The sequence below is a fragment of the Palaemon carinicauda genome, chromosome 27 (genome assembly GCF_036898095.1).
Source record: "Palaemon carinicauda isolate YSFRI2023 chromosome 27, ASM3689809v2, whole genome shotgun sequence".
Classification (NCBI taxonomy): Eukaryota; Metazoa; Arthropoda; class Malacostraca; order Decapoda; family Palaemonidae; genus Palaemon; species Palaemon carinicauda.
In genome coordinates, this window is record NC_090751.1 from 82,872,518 (window position 1) to 82,890,017 (window position 17,500).

The 17,500-nt window shown below is 37.0% G+C and overlaps 2 protein-coding genes across 6 annotated transcripts in view; one reads left to right on the forward strand and one right to left on the reverse strand.

The window, feature by feature from the left end:
• LOC137620773 (G-protein coupled receptor GRL101-like) overlaps window positions 1-17,500 on the reverse strand; it is a 131,493-nt gene that overhangs the window by 84,879 nt on the left and 29,114 nt on the right. Inside the window, exon 1 of one of the 4 annotated variants that reach the window (XM_068351198.1) lies at window positions 6,654-6,718. The exons of 2 other annotated variants lie outside the window; for them this stretch is intronic. The gene's annotated coding sequence lies outside the window, so the exon portion shown is untranslated. Of the gene's footprint in view, window positions 1-6,256; window positions 6,610-6,653; window positions 6,719-17,500 lie in introns of those variants that run through there. One more of the 4 variants, XM_068351196.1, reaches the window with a different exon arrangement.
• Window positions 1-17,500, forward strand: part of LOC137620774 (G-protein coupled receptor GRL101-like) — a 256,667-nt gene that overhangs the window by 73,448 nt on the left and 165,719 nt on the right. The gene's annotated exons all lie outside the window — the stretch shown is intronic.

Below are 17,500 nucleotides of genomic sequence, written 5' to 3' on the forward strand. Positions count from 1 at the left end.
CATATTTGAGTGTATGAAAATTCACGCCAATTAATACAGGTTAAGATCAAAGGTCATGGTCGAGCAAAAGGTCCAGAAATAAGCAGCCACGGCGGAGGTCTGCGCTATACTGAGTGCCCCTCTAGTTAATTTAGAGATTAATAGAAGAAGGAATAAAACAACACAAACAGTTATACCTACAACTAATTTCATTCTATTCTCTCTCTCTTTTTTTTTCTTTTTTCTTTTTTTTCTAGCCTTGCAATCGCCAGACTGGGGTTCGAGTCCCGCTCAAATTCGATAGTTTCTTTTAGTATTTGTAATCTCATTATCCTTGTGAGCCATGGATGGAGGTTTTGGGAGAGCCTATAGGTCTACCTGCTAAGTCATCAGTACCCATTGCCTGGCCCTCCCTGGTCCTAACCTGATGGAGAGTGGGCTTGTGCGCTGATCATATGTATATATGGTCAGTGTCTAGGGCATTATCCTACTTGCCAGGGCATTTTCACTGTTCCTTATCTCTGCCACTCATGAGTGGCCTTTGAATCTTTAAACCTTAATAATATGATATAAAATTAAAAACGCAAGATATACTGTATAAATGTGTATATATATATATATATATATATATATATATATATGTATATATATATATATATATGTATGTATACAGTATATACATATATATGTATATACACACACACACATATATATATATATATATATATATATATATATATATATATATATATATATATACAGTAGGTTCGTACGGATATTATTTTCCATATTATTTCTTTCACCATCGAATGCAATACAGAGAAAAAAACAATAATGATTGGCCTTGTCACTGTCCCTGTCCTTAACGAACTTAGCAGACCCATTTGTATCACTTAAATCCTGCTTCTCTGCTTTAATCTTGTATATAAGCAGATGAAGAAGTCCTTCTCTTAACTACATAATAAGAGGCATGATGCAGATTGAACATTGTCTTCTCTTATTTTCATTCCAAATTCCCGGTTGGTGTGATACGTTATTTAACTTGTCGTTAATTCTGGTGTAACTTCGTTTGCTATTGCATAATGTCATCGGTTGAGGAGCGACGAGAGATAGAAAAAAAAAGGGACTGAAAATGTAAGTCTTGTTTTTTTTCCATTCTTTATCTTTTTACAAACATTGAAACGCTTTGATGCGTATATATTTGTTGATATGATTTGACATGACACTTTCGTCAAAAATAGATCGGTACGGTTTCCACCTAACTGCCAAAGTGAGAGAGAGAGAGAGAGAGAGAGAGAGAGAGAGAGAGAGAGAGAGAGAGAGAGAGAGAGAGAGAGAGAGAGAGAGAGAGTTTTGAATTTACTAGGGCCTAATTTCTGATTACAATTCAACTAGCCTTTTTCAATAACACAACGCACTCTTGATAGATTGCATGTTTGACCGTGATAAGTTAGAGACTCAGTGTGTCAATTTATTCCGATAGAAGGAGAGATGTCGTACTTGGTATATCAAATCTCTTATGTTTATTCATACGAAGGACCAACAGGCCACCCACTACCCGCACGCAGTCACAATTCTTCCTATTATTCATGTTATTCATGTAAGGGCTTATTGGTGCTTGAAAGCTGAAGGAGATCTTTCATACCTAAAGGAAGCATACATCGTAAGAGTTGGTTATTCTTTGCAGTATCAAGGAGAGAGAGATAAGAGGATTGATTTGTGTCGTCAGAACATCGGTAAGAGGAGATTAGACAGAATACGGTACGGATAATTGAGTAAGAAGTATTGCCATTAGATTCACCAGCCTTCTCCAGAAGCAAAGACCTATCAAGATAAGTGAGTTGATGTCCTAAGCCTCCAGAAAGTCTTTCGCTGGTAATAAATAAGTATTGTCCAACTACAAAGGGATAAGACTTGCTTCTTAATTGCAGTGCTGCTATGTTTTCTATCCTACCAGCCAGTCGATTCACACGTTCCTTACTATACGGGAAGATATGGACACGGTACTCAAAAAAAAAAAAAAATAAAAAAAAAAATAAATAAATAACAGAACGACCTTATCTATACCTGATTGTCATCGTATTCCTTGAAGAGCAATATATTGTGGTAACGAAATAAGAGAACGACTCTGATCACCTTTAAAACTCCAACATTTGTAGCTAGACTACAATGTCAGTAGAGGAGGTTTATGGATGAAGATTCACTTCTCTAAGTCACAACAGACATTGAGGATATGATGAGTAGCAGATGCAAGGGACACAAAAATGCCCTTGAGACCAACCTTACGTAAATATGATCAGGCCTGGATCCCTATCTCCACCCATGTGAGAACCAAGGAGGGTTAGGCAATGGCTGCTGGGGGCTCTTAACCCCTAGATCTTTAGCACACATTAGGAGGGTTCAAACTACTGGCCTGTAGGATGACAGTCAGATGAACCAAAATTAGCCCATTTTAAGAGTTATTATATTAAATATGCCCATGTATCAAATACTACTATAGTCCTGCCATTTCTTAAAGGCACTCACGCGTAACTTACAGAGGAATGTCTACGTTATTGCATGGTTGACTGAGATATGGCAACCCAGTAACAGGGTCTGAGATATGACAGGGTAGTAACGAGGGCGGAGTTTCAGGAAGACAGAACCAAGTGCCTTGATGAAATACGAGGACTGTAACGAAATGTCACTGTCATATTTTTTTCCTGTGATTGATAGAATTAAACTTGAAGAATCTTATACGCGTATTATGCATCAATAAACCAGAACATCTCAGATGTTTATCTTAATATAGGTATGTCGAGGGCTAAAAATACTCTATTTACCAGATCATTATCAGTAGCAGCAGCATTACTAGAATGGACATTAAGGAATACTTCTTGTATCATCATCAGGTGTAAGAAGAGTAGTGTTTCTCATCAAACTCCCCTATTGAATCCATCAAATTCACAATGAAGACATTCCTAGAAACCAAATTTGTGGGTTAGAGTTCTCTTGCTTGTTGGTACACTCGGGCACACTACTCTATCTTGTTTCTCTTCCTCTTGTTTTGTTAAAGTTTTTATAGTTTGTTTAGGATATATTTATTTTAATGTTGATACTGTTCATAAAATACTTTTTTTTCCTTGTTTCCTTTCCTCACTGGGCTGTTATCCATATTGGGGCCCTTGGGCTTATAACATCCTGCTTTTCCAATTAGGGTTATAGCTTAGCAAATAATAATACTAATATTGATAATAATAATAACAACAACAACAACAACAACAGTATTTCAGTGAGGAATATGAGTTAGAACCATTGTTATACGTCATAGCAGTTGTATCGAAAGCCCGAATAGAAACAATGTTCTAAAAGAAAGTCACTGTCTAAAGAGCGTGTCAGACATTCCCTCACACCAGATGTGTAGAGACCATGGACAGATCTCACCAGCTTCAAAATATTCAGAAAGTTGAATTATTGGATACATCTCCCCACGGTTCAACAGTTTCGTGCCTTAAAGCAACACCCTCAACCAAAGTCCCCTAACTTATCCACCCCTCATAACGAGGTGTTGAAATGTGACGCTGATGAAGTGTTTCATTGGAGACTTGATTTTAACAAGGTAATTAGTCGAAGGTATACTAATTTCTCTCTCTCTCTCTCTCTCTCTCTCTCTCTCTCTCTCTCTCTCTCTCTCTCTCTCTCTCTCTCTCTCTCTCTCTCTATATATATATATATATATATATAGTATATATATATATATATATATATTTATATATATATGTATATATATATATATATATATAGAGAGAGAGAGAGAGAGAGAGAGAGAGAGAGAGAGAGAGAGAGAGAGAGAGAGAGAGAGATAAGTATATATATATATATATATATATATATATATGTATATATATATATATATAGTATATATGATACATACTGAATATACATATATCATCCTTATCAACCTTTACAACGGTAGTCCACTGCAGAACAAAGGCCTCAGACATGTCCTCCCTCTTGCTTCTATTTATGTTCTTTTTATGCCAGTCTATACCCGCAAACTTTCTTAGTTTGTCAAACCATCGTCTTCTCTTCCTTCCCCTGCTTCTATTGCAATCTCTAGGGAGCTATTCTGTCATTCTTAATAGCAATCTATTATCTTTCAATCTAATTATATGTCCTGCTCATGTCCATTTCTTCTTCTTACAAGTGGTTAGAATATCCTCTACTATGGATTGCTCTCGTATCCATGTTGCTCTTTTTCTGTCTCTTAGTGTTATTCCCATCATTATTCTTTCCCTAGCTCTTTGAGCTGTAACTTACGGTCTATTAAATATTTTATTCCTGATTTAGATATTAATCTTTGGCACCGTCGTTCAATTAGTTATTATGCATGTTGCATAAGATTTTTCATAACTCTGACCATCCTTTACATTCAGATCTCCCTGGACAATTCTGTCCTGTTCGTAATACTAGGCAGGCAGTTAATGCTAATAGACAGGCCTTCTCCATCATGAGACTCAATACTACACAGTATTCTAGAAGTTTTATTCCAGCTGTTACAAAGTTGTGGAATGATCTTCCTAATCGGGTAGTTGAATCAGTAGAACTTCAAAAGTTCAAAGTTGGAGCAAATGTTTTTATGGTGACCAGTCTTTTTATAGTTTATATCTGACATATCTGTTTTTGACGTTGTTAATAGTTTATATAGGACATATCTGTTTTGGCGTTGTTAATCTTTTTAGAATGATTTATTGTTAATTTATTTTCATCATTTATTTATTTCCTTATTTCCTTTCCTCACTGGGCTATTTTTCCCAATTGGAGCGCTTGGGCCTATAGCATCTTGCTTTTCCAACTAGGGTTGTAGCTTGGATAATAATAATAATAATAATAATAATAATAATAATAATAACTAGCATATGTTCTAAGGCTTTATTAAGGCTCCAAGTTTCTGATGCATAAGCTGATATTGGTAGGACTATCTCATTGAATACTTTTCTTTTTAGAGAAAATGGCATTTTACTTTTCATAATCTCATTTTGTTTACCAAAAGCTCGCATCCCTTGCTTATGCTTCTTTTAATTTCGGTCTCATGTCTTTGGGAAACACTTACTGTCTGTCCTAAGTACGTATATTCATTAACAATCTCTAGAGGTTCGTCAATAACCCATATTTTTTGTCTCTCTGCAATTATATTAAATATTATCTTAGTTATACTTGAATATTCATTTTCAGTCCTACTGTACATTTCTGATTTCTCTATTCAAATCTTTTATCATCTTTTGCAATTCTTCTCATTATTGATATGCAAACCTCAAGTTGTTAAGGTATTCCCCATTAATATTAATTCCTAAATTTTTACAATATACATTTGTAAAAACTTCTTCGAGGCATGCTGTGAATAATGTATATATATATATATATATATATATATATATATATATATATATATATATATATATATATATATATTGTGATATAATTTCTAGTAATTTATTTTATAACCACATTTTGTAAATATTGTTACAACCTTAGACTTTCCCACTCACACGTTGTTTGGTTTATATATATGTGTGTATATATATATATTATATATATATATATATATATATATATATATATATATATATATATATGTGTGTGTGTGTGTATATATATATGTATATATATTTATATATATATATATATATATGTGTGTGTGCATATATATATATATATATATATATATATATATACATATATATATATATATATATATATATATATATATATATATATATTCATTTATATATATATATATATATATATATATATATATATATTGTGGTGTCATTTCTAGTAATTGATTTTAAAATCACATTTTATAAATATTCTTACCCCCTTAGACTTTCCCACTCACACGTTGTTTGGTTTAGATCTTGAAAACGTTCAATTATTGTTTTAGATAAATTTCTTTCCAAAAAAAATTGTCATGTAATAACACTCAAGTTATTTTTTACCAAAGAAGTATATAACGTAATAGTATTTATGGTAGTATTTATTGAAACGGGATAACTTTTACAACTGCCATGGTTAAAGAAGTATTTTAAATGCTTTCATCAGATTCCAAGGAGCTTTTGTGAAATGTACACGTTAAAGTGATGTATATTATTAACGTTAGTTTGGGATTTAATCAAGTATTTTAACCATTGACGATAGTGAAGTTTATATCTATATCCACTTTGAAAGTAATAAAAAATGAAACATAATTCATCTCGAATTGGAAAATATTGGTTTGTTTTGAAATGATTTTTCTTACCTTTATATCCCAGAAATTTGGTGAAAATTAAGTCGTATATTTCACTTCTCGCAAATGTTTCTTCGTTCGCACATTCAGAGAGTAAATGCAATTACTGGCAGTTGAGAGATTATTTCGTTTTCTTGTTTTGATAGTTAAGATTAATCCACGTGCGACGGATTGAGCGATGTTCACTAAGGACTTTAAACATATGATTGTATTGTAAATCGCAAAAGATGTTAATATTTGAATTTATTTACAATTTCGTCACCTTCAATTCCTCAATCACACGAAGAAACATCTTAAACATCAACGCTGGCAGCTAGAGGGGTTTTCCTTTTCTCTCTCTCTATCGATTCCTCTCAGAGGAACACCTCGAAAACAAGGAAAATCATCCAGCTTTAATCCCCAGACCTACAGGAAGGTCTTGACTAATCCCCATCTCGGGAGCGTGTTTCGCGCCGATTCGAGCGCCCAGATGCTAATTGTGAACTAAAGTCCGGTTTACAACGGCGTCGCATAGGCGCCCCAGAGGAGGAGTTTTGGCCCAAGTTGCCAACTTCCAACGCAGAAGAAGAGCATGAGATGACTCATCGCTGGTATCGCGGTTCGAAGTTTGAGAAATTATTGGATTGAGAAATCTGTAACGTATGGATTCGAAAATCATAGTCCTCAGCCATGTAGGTCTGGGTCTTCCAACTTTTCTAGTGCCTTGTGGAGCTCAATTGAAAGTTTGGTGGACTAATCTCTCTCTGGCTATCTTTGATGAATTTAGGCAATGAATCCTCTATGGACTCATCATATCCTAGAAGGAAATAGTATTCATATAGATGTAATCTCATAATCAGCATATGCTTAATACCATTTATTGTTCTTATCATTGTCATTATTGTCGTTGTTGGTATTATTAAGGTTGATGTGGCCTATTGGTAACGCCTCTGCCTGGTGATCGCCAGACTGGGGATCGAGTCCCACTCAAACTTGATAAGTTCTTATAGTGTCTGCAGTCTCAACAAGCTGAGTCATCAACAGCCATTGTTTGGCCCTCCGTGGTCCTAGCTTGGGTGGAGAGGGGGCTTGGGCGCTGATCATATGTATATATGGTCAGTCTCTAGGACATTGTCTCTGTCTCTTAGCTGTGTCATTCATGAGCGTCCTTTAAACCCTTAAACAGTGTTCGTAATTATATTTCAGATATGAACAAGGATTTTTAATGTAAATTTCATTGCTGAAGCTCAGCCAAATTGAAGCTTCAGTATCTGAATACAATTATTTGAATTATATAAGATGCCATTTAACTTTCATATTGGTCATGACCACTAATGAAATGCCGAATTTTAAGTATCTTGAAAGCTGATCATATATTTCCAATTAAGAAGTAACTGGAAAAAGATTAACCGGCGATTTTAAAAAGAAAATCCACATGAGTTTCTTATAAAACGGCATTTACAAAAATAGTAGGCATAAAAAATGCACACTCCTTGCATTCCAAACATTACTAAATAAAAATAAATAGAAGCTCTCAACATTTCACGGTGTTATTCTACTAATAATGAAAGGTCCCTAGTCCTGTTTGAATTTATTTTACATCAAGTTTTTCAGTAATTTTATTTGATAATAATCGGAACATTCCCAAAGTCAAAGCAACCGTCTATATTCGTTTCTAAATCAGTTGTAAAAGTGCTTTTGAAGTCAGTCAAAAACAATTATAACTAAAGGGGCTCTCAGTAGAGGGAAGACCTCCGCACGGCAGCTTTTTTTTTTCTCGTTGGCATGGATTTTTATAAATTCAGATGTGAACCAAATTTGAAGTCTCTGTGACAACGATGTGCAAACTTATGGCTGATTACGTGATATGGACTTTTTCTCGTCCGTGGCCTTGACCTTTGACCTTCCAATATTTATTCATTTCCAGCTCTTTACACAACAGTTTAAGAATCCTGCAAGTTTCATTAGTTTACGACTAAAATTGTGCACGTATGGTTGATGACTGATATTTGACCTTTTGTTTGACCTTGACCTTGGACTCGACCTTGACCTTCGACCTTAATATGTATTAATTGTCATGGATTTTCATACACTCAAATATGAACGAAGTTTGAAGTCTCTGTGACAACGATGTCCAAACCAATGACTGATTACATGAATTGGACATTTTGCTTGACCGTGACCTTGACGTTTGACCTTGACCTTCCAAAATTTATTCATCGGCAGCTTTTTGCATAACCGTTAATCCATGCAAGTTTCATTACTCTATGAATACAATTATGGCCAGGAACCTGTTCACAAAGAAACACACAGAAACACACAAACAGGGGTGAAAACATAACCGCCTTCCAACTTCGTTGGTGGAGGTAATTAAACTTTAATGAATATATAACAAATATTGACATCCTTAACGATTAAAAAAAATTAATACAAAGGGTTCAACTAATACTGATAAGGAATAATATTGATAGAATCTAAGCTAAGTGTAATACCCGAAAGCAGTCTGCCAAGCTAAGTGTATCACCTGAAAGCAGTCTACCAAACTAATTGTATTACATGAAAGCACTCTACCAGAATAATTGTATAACCTGAAAGCAGTCTACCAAACTAATTGTATCACCTGAAAGCAGTCTACCAAACCAATTGTATCACCTGAAAGCAGTCTGCCAAGCTAAGTGTATCATCTGAAAGCAGTCCTCCAAACTAATTGTATCAACTGAGAGCAGTCTACCAAGCTAAGTGTATCACCTGAAAGCAATCTGCCAAGCTAAGTGTATCACCTGGAAGCAGTCTACCAAACTAATTGTATCACCTGAAAGCAGTCTGCCAAGCTAAGTGTATCACCTGAAAGCAATCTGCCAAGCTAAGTGTATCACCGGGAAGCAGTCTACCAAGCTAAGTGTATCACCTGAAAGCAATCTGCCAAGCTAAGTGTATCACCTGGATGCAGTCTACCAAGATAAGTGTATCAACTGAAAGCAGTCTGCCAAGCTAAGTGTATCACCTGGAAGCAGTCTGCCAAGCTAAGTTTATCACCTGAAAGCAATCTGCCAAGCTAAGTGTATCACCTGGAAGCAGTCTACCAAGCTAAGTGTATCAACTGAAAGCAGTCTGCCAAACTAAGTTTATCACCTGAAAGCAGTCTACCAAACTAATTGCATCACCTGAAAGCAGTCTACCAAACTAAGTGTATCACCTGAAAGCAATCTGCCAAGCTAAGTGTATCACCTGGAAGCAGTCTACCAAACTAATTGTATCACCTGAAAGCAGTCTACCAAACTAAGTGTATCACCTGAAAGCAATCTGCCAAGCTAAGTGTATCACCTGGAAGCAGTCTACCAAGCTAAGTGTATCAACTGAAAGCAGTCTGCCAAACTAAGTTTATCACCTGAAAGCAGTCTACCAAACTAATTGCATCACCTGAAAGCAGTCTACCAAACTAAGTGTATCACCTGAAAGCAATCTGCCAAGCTAAGTGTATCACCTGGAAGCAGTCTACCAAGCTAAGTGTATCAACTGAAAGCAGTCTGCCAAGCTAAGTGTATCATCTGAAAGCAGTCTACCAAACTAATTTTATCACCTGAAAGCAGTCTACCAAACTAAGTGTATCACCTGAAAGCAATCTGCCAAGCTAAGTGTATCACCTGGAAGCAGTCTACTAAACTAATTGTATCACCTGAAAGCAGTCTGCCAAGCTAAGTGTATCACCTGAAAGCAGTCCACCAAACTAATTGTATCATCTGAAAGCAGTCTGCCAAGCTAAGTATGTACCCTGAAAGCAGTCTACCAAACTAATTGTATCAACTGAAAGCAGTCTGCCAAGCTAAGTATGTACCCTGAAAGCAGTCTACCAAACTAATTGTATCAACTGAAAGCAGTCTGCCAAGCTAAGTGTATCACCTAGAAGCAGTCTACTAAACTAATTGTGTCCCCTGAAAGCAGTCTGCCCAGCTAAGTGTATCACCTGAAAGCAGTCCACCAAACTAATTGTATCATCTGAAAGCAGTCTGCCAAGCTAAGTATGTACCCTGAAAGCAGTCTACCAAACTAATTGTATCAACTGAAAGCAGTCTGCCAAGCTAAGTATGTACCCTGAAAGCAGTCTACCAAACTAATTGTATCAACTGAAAGCAGTCTGCCAAGCTAAGTGTATCACCTAGAAGCAGTCTACTAAACTAATTGTGTCCCCTGAAAGCAGTCTGCCCAGCTAAGTGTATCACCTGAAAGCAGTCTACTAAACTAATTGTGTCCCCCGAAAGCAGTCTGCCCAGCCAAGTGTATCACCTGAAAGCAGTCTACTAAACTAATTGCTTCCCCTGAAAGCAGTCTGCCCAGCAAAGTGTATCACCTGAAAGCAGTCTACTAAACTAATTGTGTCCCCTGAAAGCAGTCTGCCCAGCAAAGTGTATTGCGTGAAAACACTCTACTAAACTAATTGTGTCTCCTGAAAGCAGTCTACCAAACTAAGAGTATCACCTAGTCAACCAAGCTAAATGCATCACCTGAAAGCAGTCTACCAAACTAATTGTATCACCTGAAATCAATCTACCAAACTAATTGTATCAACTGAAATCAGTCTACCAAGCTAAGTGTATCACCTGAAAGCAGTCTACCAAGCTAAGTGTATCACCTGAAAGCAGTCTACTAAACTAATTGTGTCTCCTGAAAGTAGTCTGCCCAGCTAAGTGTATCGCCTGAAAGCAGTCTACCAAACTAAGTGTATCAACTGAAAGCAGCCTACCAAATTAATTGTATCAACTGTAAGCAGTCTACCAAACTAAGTGTATCACCAGAAAGCAGTCTACCAAGCTAAGTGTATCACCTGAAAGCAGTCTACTAAACTAATTGTGTCTCCTAAAAGTAGTCTGCCCAGCTAAGTGTATCGCCTGAAAGCAGTCTACCAAACTAAGTGTATCAACTGAAAGCAGCCTACCAAACTAATTGTATCAACTGTAAGCAGTCTACCAAACTAAGTGTATCACCAGAAAGCAGTCTACCAAGCTAAGTGTATCACCTGAAAGCAGTCTACTAAACTAATTGTATCCCCTGAAAGCAGTGTGCCCAGCTAAGTGTATCGCCTGAAAGCAGTCTACCAAACTAAGTGTATGACCTGAAAGCAGTCTACCAAACTAAGTGTATCACCTAGTCTACCAAGCTAAATGCAACACCTGAAAGCAGTCTACCAAGCTAAGTGTATCAACTGAAAGCAGTCTACCAAGCTAAGTGTATCACCTGAAAGCAGTCTACCAAGCTAAGTGTATCCCCTGAAAGCAGTCTACCAAACTAAGTGTATCACCTGAAAGTAGTCTGCCAAGCTAAATGTATCACCTGGAAAGCAGTCTACTAAACTGATTGTATCCCCTGGAAGCAATCTGCCCAGCTAAGTGTATCAACTGAAAACAGCCTACCAAACTAAGTGTTTGACCTGAAAGCAGTCTACCAAACTAAATGCATCACCTGAAAGCAGTCTATCAAGCGAAGTGTATCACCTGAAAACAGTCTACCAAGCTAAATGCATCAACTGAAAGCAGTTTACCAAGCTATATGTATCACCTGAAAGCAGTCAGCCAAGCTAAGTGTATCACCTGAAAGCAGTCTACCAAATTAAGTGTATCAGCTGAAAGCAGTCTACCAAACTAATTGTATCACCTGAAAGCAGTCTACCAAGCTAAGTATATCACCTGAAATCAGTCAACCAAACTAAGTGTATCACCTGAAAGCAGTCTACCAAACTAATTGTATCACCTGAATGCAGTGTACCACACTAAGTGTATCAACTAAAAGCATTCTACCAAACTAAGTGTATCACATTAAAGCCGTTGACCACACTAGGTGTATTAACTGAAAACAGTCTACCAAACTTAAGTGTATCACCTGAGAGCAGTCTACTACACTAAGTGTATCAACTGAAAGCAGTCTACCAAACTAAGTGTATCACATAAAATCAGTCTACCAAACTAAGTGTATCACATTAAAGCAGTCTACCAAACGAAGTGTATTACATGAAACATGAAAACAGTCTACCAAACTAATTGCATCACCTGAAAGCAGTCTACAAAAATAAGTGTATCACCTGAAAGCAGGCTACCATACTAAGTGTATCCCGTAGTGTACTGAGCTAAGTGTATCACTTAGTCTACCAAGCTGAATGTATCATCTGAAAGCAGTCTACCAAGCTGAATGTATCATCTGAAAGCAGTCTACCAAATGAAGTGTATCGCCAGAAATCAGTCTACCAAACGAAGTGTATCACCTGAAAGCCTTATATCAAACTAATTGTATCACCTGAAAGCAGTGTACCAAAATAGGTGTATCACCTGAAGTCAGTCTACCAAACTAAGTGTATCACATAGTCTACCAAGCCAAGCGTATCACCTGAAAGCAGTCTACCGAACTAAATGTATCACCTCGTCTACCAAGTTAAGTGAATTACCTGAAGGCAGTCTACCAAATTATGTGTATCATCTAGTCTACCAAAATAAGTGTATCACCTGAAAGCATTCTACCAAACTAAATGTATCACCTAGTTTACCAAGCTAAGTGTCACCTAGAGGCAGTGTACCAAACTAAATATATCACTTCATCTACCAAACTAAGTGTATCACCTAAAAGCAGTCTACCAAACTAAGTGTATCACCTGAAAGCAGTTTAATATACTAAGTGTATCACGTGAAAGCAGTCTACCAAACTAAGTGTATCACCTAGTCTACTAAGCTAATTGTATCACCTGAAGGCAGTCTATCAAATTAAGTGTATCACCTTAGAGTAGTCTACCAAACTAAGTGTATCACCTAGTCTACCAAGCTAAATGTGTCACCTGAAGGCAGTCTACCAAACTAAGTGTATCACTTAGTCTTTCAAGCTAAGCGTATCACCTGACAGCAGTCTACCATACTAAATTTATCACCTATTCTGCCAAGCTAAGTGTATCACCTGAAGGCAGTCTACCAAACTAAGTGTATCTCTTGAAGGCAGTCTACCAAACTAAGTGTATCACCTAGTCTACCAAAATAAGTGTATCACCTGAAAGAAGTCTACCAAACTAAATATATCACCTCGTCTTCCAAGCTAAGTGTATCACCTGAAGGCAGTCTACCAAACTAAGTGTATCACCTAGTCTACCAAAATAAGTGCATCACCTGAAACCAGTCTACCAAATCAGTCTACCAAGCTAAGTGTATCAGCTGAAGGCACTCTACCAAACCAAGTGTATCACATGAGAGTAGTTTACCAAACTAAGTGTATCACCTAATCTACCAAGATAAGTGTATCACATGAAAACAGTCTAACAAACTAAGTGTATCACCTGAGAGCAGTCTACCAAACTAAGTGTATCACCTAGTCTACCAAGATAAGTGCATCACCTGAAAGCAGACTACCGAACTAAGTGTATCACCTGAGAGCAGTCTACCAAACTAAGTGTATCACTTAGTCTACTGAGATAAGTGTATCACCTGAAAGCAGTCTAACAAACTAAGTGTATCACTTAGTCTACCAAACTAAGTGTATCACCTGAAAGCAGTCTCCAAACTAAATGCATCACTTAGTCTACCAAGCTAAGTGTGTCACCTGAAGGGAGTTTACCAAACTAAGTGTATCACCTTGAAGCAGTCTACCAAACTAAGTGTATCTCCTAGTCTACCATGCTAATTGTATCAATTGAAAGCAGTCTACCAAACTAACTGTATCACCTGTAAGCAGTCTACCAAACTAAGTCTACTATCTGGAAGTAGTCTACCAAAACAGAATATATCAGAAAGAGAAATATAGCCTGATATGCACTCGAGAAGCCACCGGAGATTACATAAACAAATTGGAGTCCATCCAAAAAATGATAGGTCTGGTTCCTTGGCACCAAGCCCACTCGAGACTCGGTCTTTTGGAAAGCAAGGAAAATTTCCATGTGAAAACGACTGAAAATGGGTCTCTCTCTCTCTCTCTCTCTCTCTCTCTCTCTCTCTCTCTCTCTCTCTCTCTCTCTCTCTCTCTCAACTTGGAATCATTCCCTTTCTCACACAGTTAAGAAACAGCTTCTAAAGAGAGAAAGCTTCTAGGTTAGGGGCCTAACTTATAAGCTCTCTCTCTCTCTCTCTCTCTCTCTCTCTCTCTCTCTCTCTCTCTCTCTCTCTCTTAAATTGGAATCATTCTCTCTCTCACATAGTTAAGACACACCATCTAAGGATTTCTCTAGGTTAGGGGCCTAACTTATAAGATCTCTCTCTCTCTCTCTCTCTCTCTCTCTCTCTCTCTCTCTCTCTCTCTCTCTCTCTCTCTCTCTTAAATTGGAACCATTCTTTCTCTCTCATAGTTAAGACACAGCTTCAAAGGAGAGAAAGCTTCTTGGTTAGAGGCCTAACTTATAAGATCTCTCTCTCTCTCTCTCTCTCTCTCTCTCTCTCTCTCTCTCTCTCTCTCTCTCGCTCTTAAATTGGAACCATTCTTTCTCTCATAATTAAGACACAGCTTCCAAGGAAAGAAAGCTTCTAGGTTAGGGGCCTAACTTATCTCTCTCTCTCTCTCTCTCTCTCTCTCTCTCTCTCTCTCTCTCTCTCTCTCTCTCTCTCTCTCTCTCTCTCTCTCTGTATGTGTTAAAGAACAAATTCATCTTTTATCAAGCTAGAATCACCATGACATAGAAATACTTATTCTTATGAGCAACTGATTTTCGCTCTTCTATTCAGTCTTCATAAAAGCGTAATTTCAGTGCAACCTAACAATCTGATTGTCATAAAACTCTGCTTATATTTTGTTCAGATATATCTGTAGAATCTTGGTCGTGATAGTTCTAATGTTGTTACTGTTCTTAAAATACTCTATTTTAATTGTTCATTCTTTGATTGTAGTTTATTCATTTCCTTGTTTCCTTTCCTCACTGGACTATTTTTCCCGATTGGAGCCCTTCGGCTTATAGCATTCTGGTTTTTCAATTAGGGTTGTAGCTTAGCTAGTAATAATGATAATATTAATAATGATAGTAATAATAATAATGATATTGTTATTATCATTATTGTTATTACTTGCTAAGTTACAACCCTAGTTGGAAAAGCAGGATGCTATAAGCCCAGGGGCCCCAACAGGGAAAATAGCCCAGTGAGGGAAGGAAAAATAAGGAAAAATGAAATAGGAACAGTATCAATACCAAAATAAATATCTCCCATATAAACATTAAAAACTTTAACAAAACAAGAGGAAAAGAAACTAGGTAGAACAGTGTGCCCGAGTGTACCCCCAAGCAAGAGAATCTAACCCAAGACAGTGGAAGACCATGGTACAGAGGCTATGGCAATACCCAAGACTAGAGAACAATGGCTTAATTTTGGAGTGTCCTCCTAGAAGAGCTGCTTACCATAGCTAAAGAGTCTGTTCTACCCTTACCAAGATTAAAGTAGCCACTGCACAATTGCAGTGCAGTAGTTAACCCCTTGAGTGAAAGAAGAATTGTCTGGTAATCTTAGTGTTGTCAGGTATATGAGGACAGAGGAGAATCTGTAAAGAATAGGCCAGACTCTTCGGTGTATGTGTAGGCAAAGAGAAAGTGAGCCGTAACCAGAGAGAAGGATCCAATGTAGTATTGTCTGGCCAGTCAAAGGACCCCATAACTCCCATAACTATTATTATTATTATTATTATTATTATTATTATTATTGTGGTGATCATGATGATGATGATGAAGATGATGATATTAATTGTATAAAAATATAATAATAATAATAATAATAATAATAATAATAATAATGATAATAATAATAATAATAATAATGATTTTTATCACTTTCCTACGAATTAGATCACATGTAATCCCATTAGTTTAGTTCGCTATTTCCTTATTTCATTATCCACCTTAAATATTCCGTAAACTAACTTACTGTTTATACTACATCTAAAGAATCTTGTTTATCACAAATTACTTTTTTGTAATTAGCATTTTTTTTTCTAATTCTACTCACAATAAAGAAAACAAGTCTATCATAATTCTATCATCATATCAACAAAATATTGCACAACTTTTTTTTTTCAGTGACTGTGACGTCAAATGAATCATAATCAGCCCTACGATCAATTAATCTCTTTAATCTTTCACTTGCGTTCCTTCCCACCTCTTGAAGTTAGCACAAAAACCATTTCTCTATCCCAAACTCCTTCCATTGCCATCACCCACTTCTATCCTACGCATATATTCCGCCCTCTACTGCCTATCCTAGTCTCTCCAATCTACTCTTAACTCAAATTAATCCTCGCCTGTTCTTATTCCATATTCTCTCTCTCTCTCTCTCTCTCTCTCTCTCTCTCTCTCTCTCTCTCTCTCTCTCTCTCTCTCTCTCTCTCTCTCTCTCTCTCTCGGCAAAATCATTGGTCTCATTGAAATTCATAGGCACGTTCTAACAACTTCCTCTCTATATGGAACTATTTTCGTGATGACTCCGACCAACCATTATGAAATATTTCTAAAACCATCCACTTAGTTTTTTCATAAATTGGATTTAAACCCCATCTCTCGTACGGCAGTAACGGCACCCTTTTTATCGTCATTATTGCTAGCATAATTTTTATTACTATTAAGCAGGAGTGGCAGTAATTGTAGTAGCAGCAGTAGTAAGATTTTGATTAATATAGTCTTCATCATTATCAATATCATTATTAGTATCATCACAATTATTGTTGGTATTTCCATCATCATCACCAATGCTGTACTTATTACTACCGTTTATGACGTCACCAACCGGGAGATCTTTACAGTGTAGTCCTCATGTTTATTTATTGATCTGTCGCCAGCATTTACCATTCCCATATCTTCCCAGAGAAAGACGCCATTGAACAAACGACCGAGTCCACTGTAACATGGACCAGATCCATCCCCTAAATGGACTCCAGGAAACCCTTGGATGTGGGGAAAAAAGGAGAACCAAAATATAGATGAATGGATACAGATTATAGTATTTTGGCAGCCATTTAGATCAAGGACGGCATCCCAAAAGGATATGGAAGACCATTTTAGAAAAAAGAACACTTTTTGAGGTGGGTGGGTCGGAGGGGGGGGGGGGGGGGGGGGATTCACGTCGGGCCTCAGCCAGGGACCAGATGGTTCAAGAAGAGTCAGACCAGAATATTCCTCCTTGCAGAAATGTCTCTTCTAGCGAGTGGCGCCTTGGCAGAGAATCGCGCGCGCTTTCTTCTGTCATTTTTTTCTGAAGTATAAGCTAGAGGAGATAATGGAACATAACCAGAGAGAGAGAGAGAGACAGAGAGAGGTGGGTGGGGGGGGGGGGGTTTGCCAGT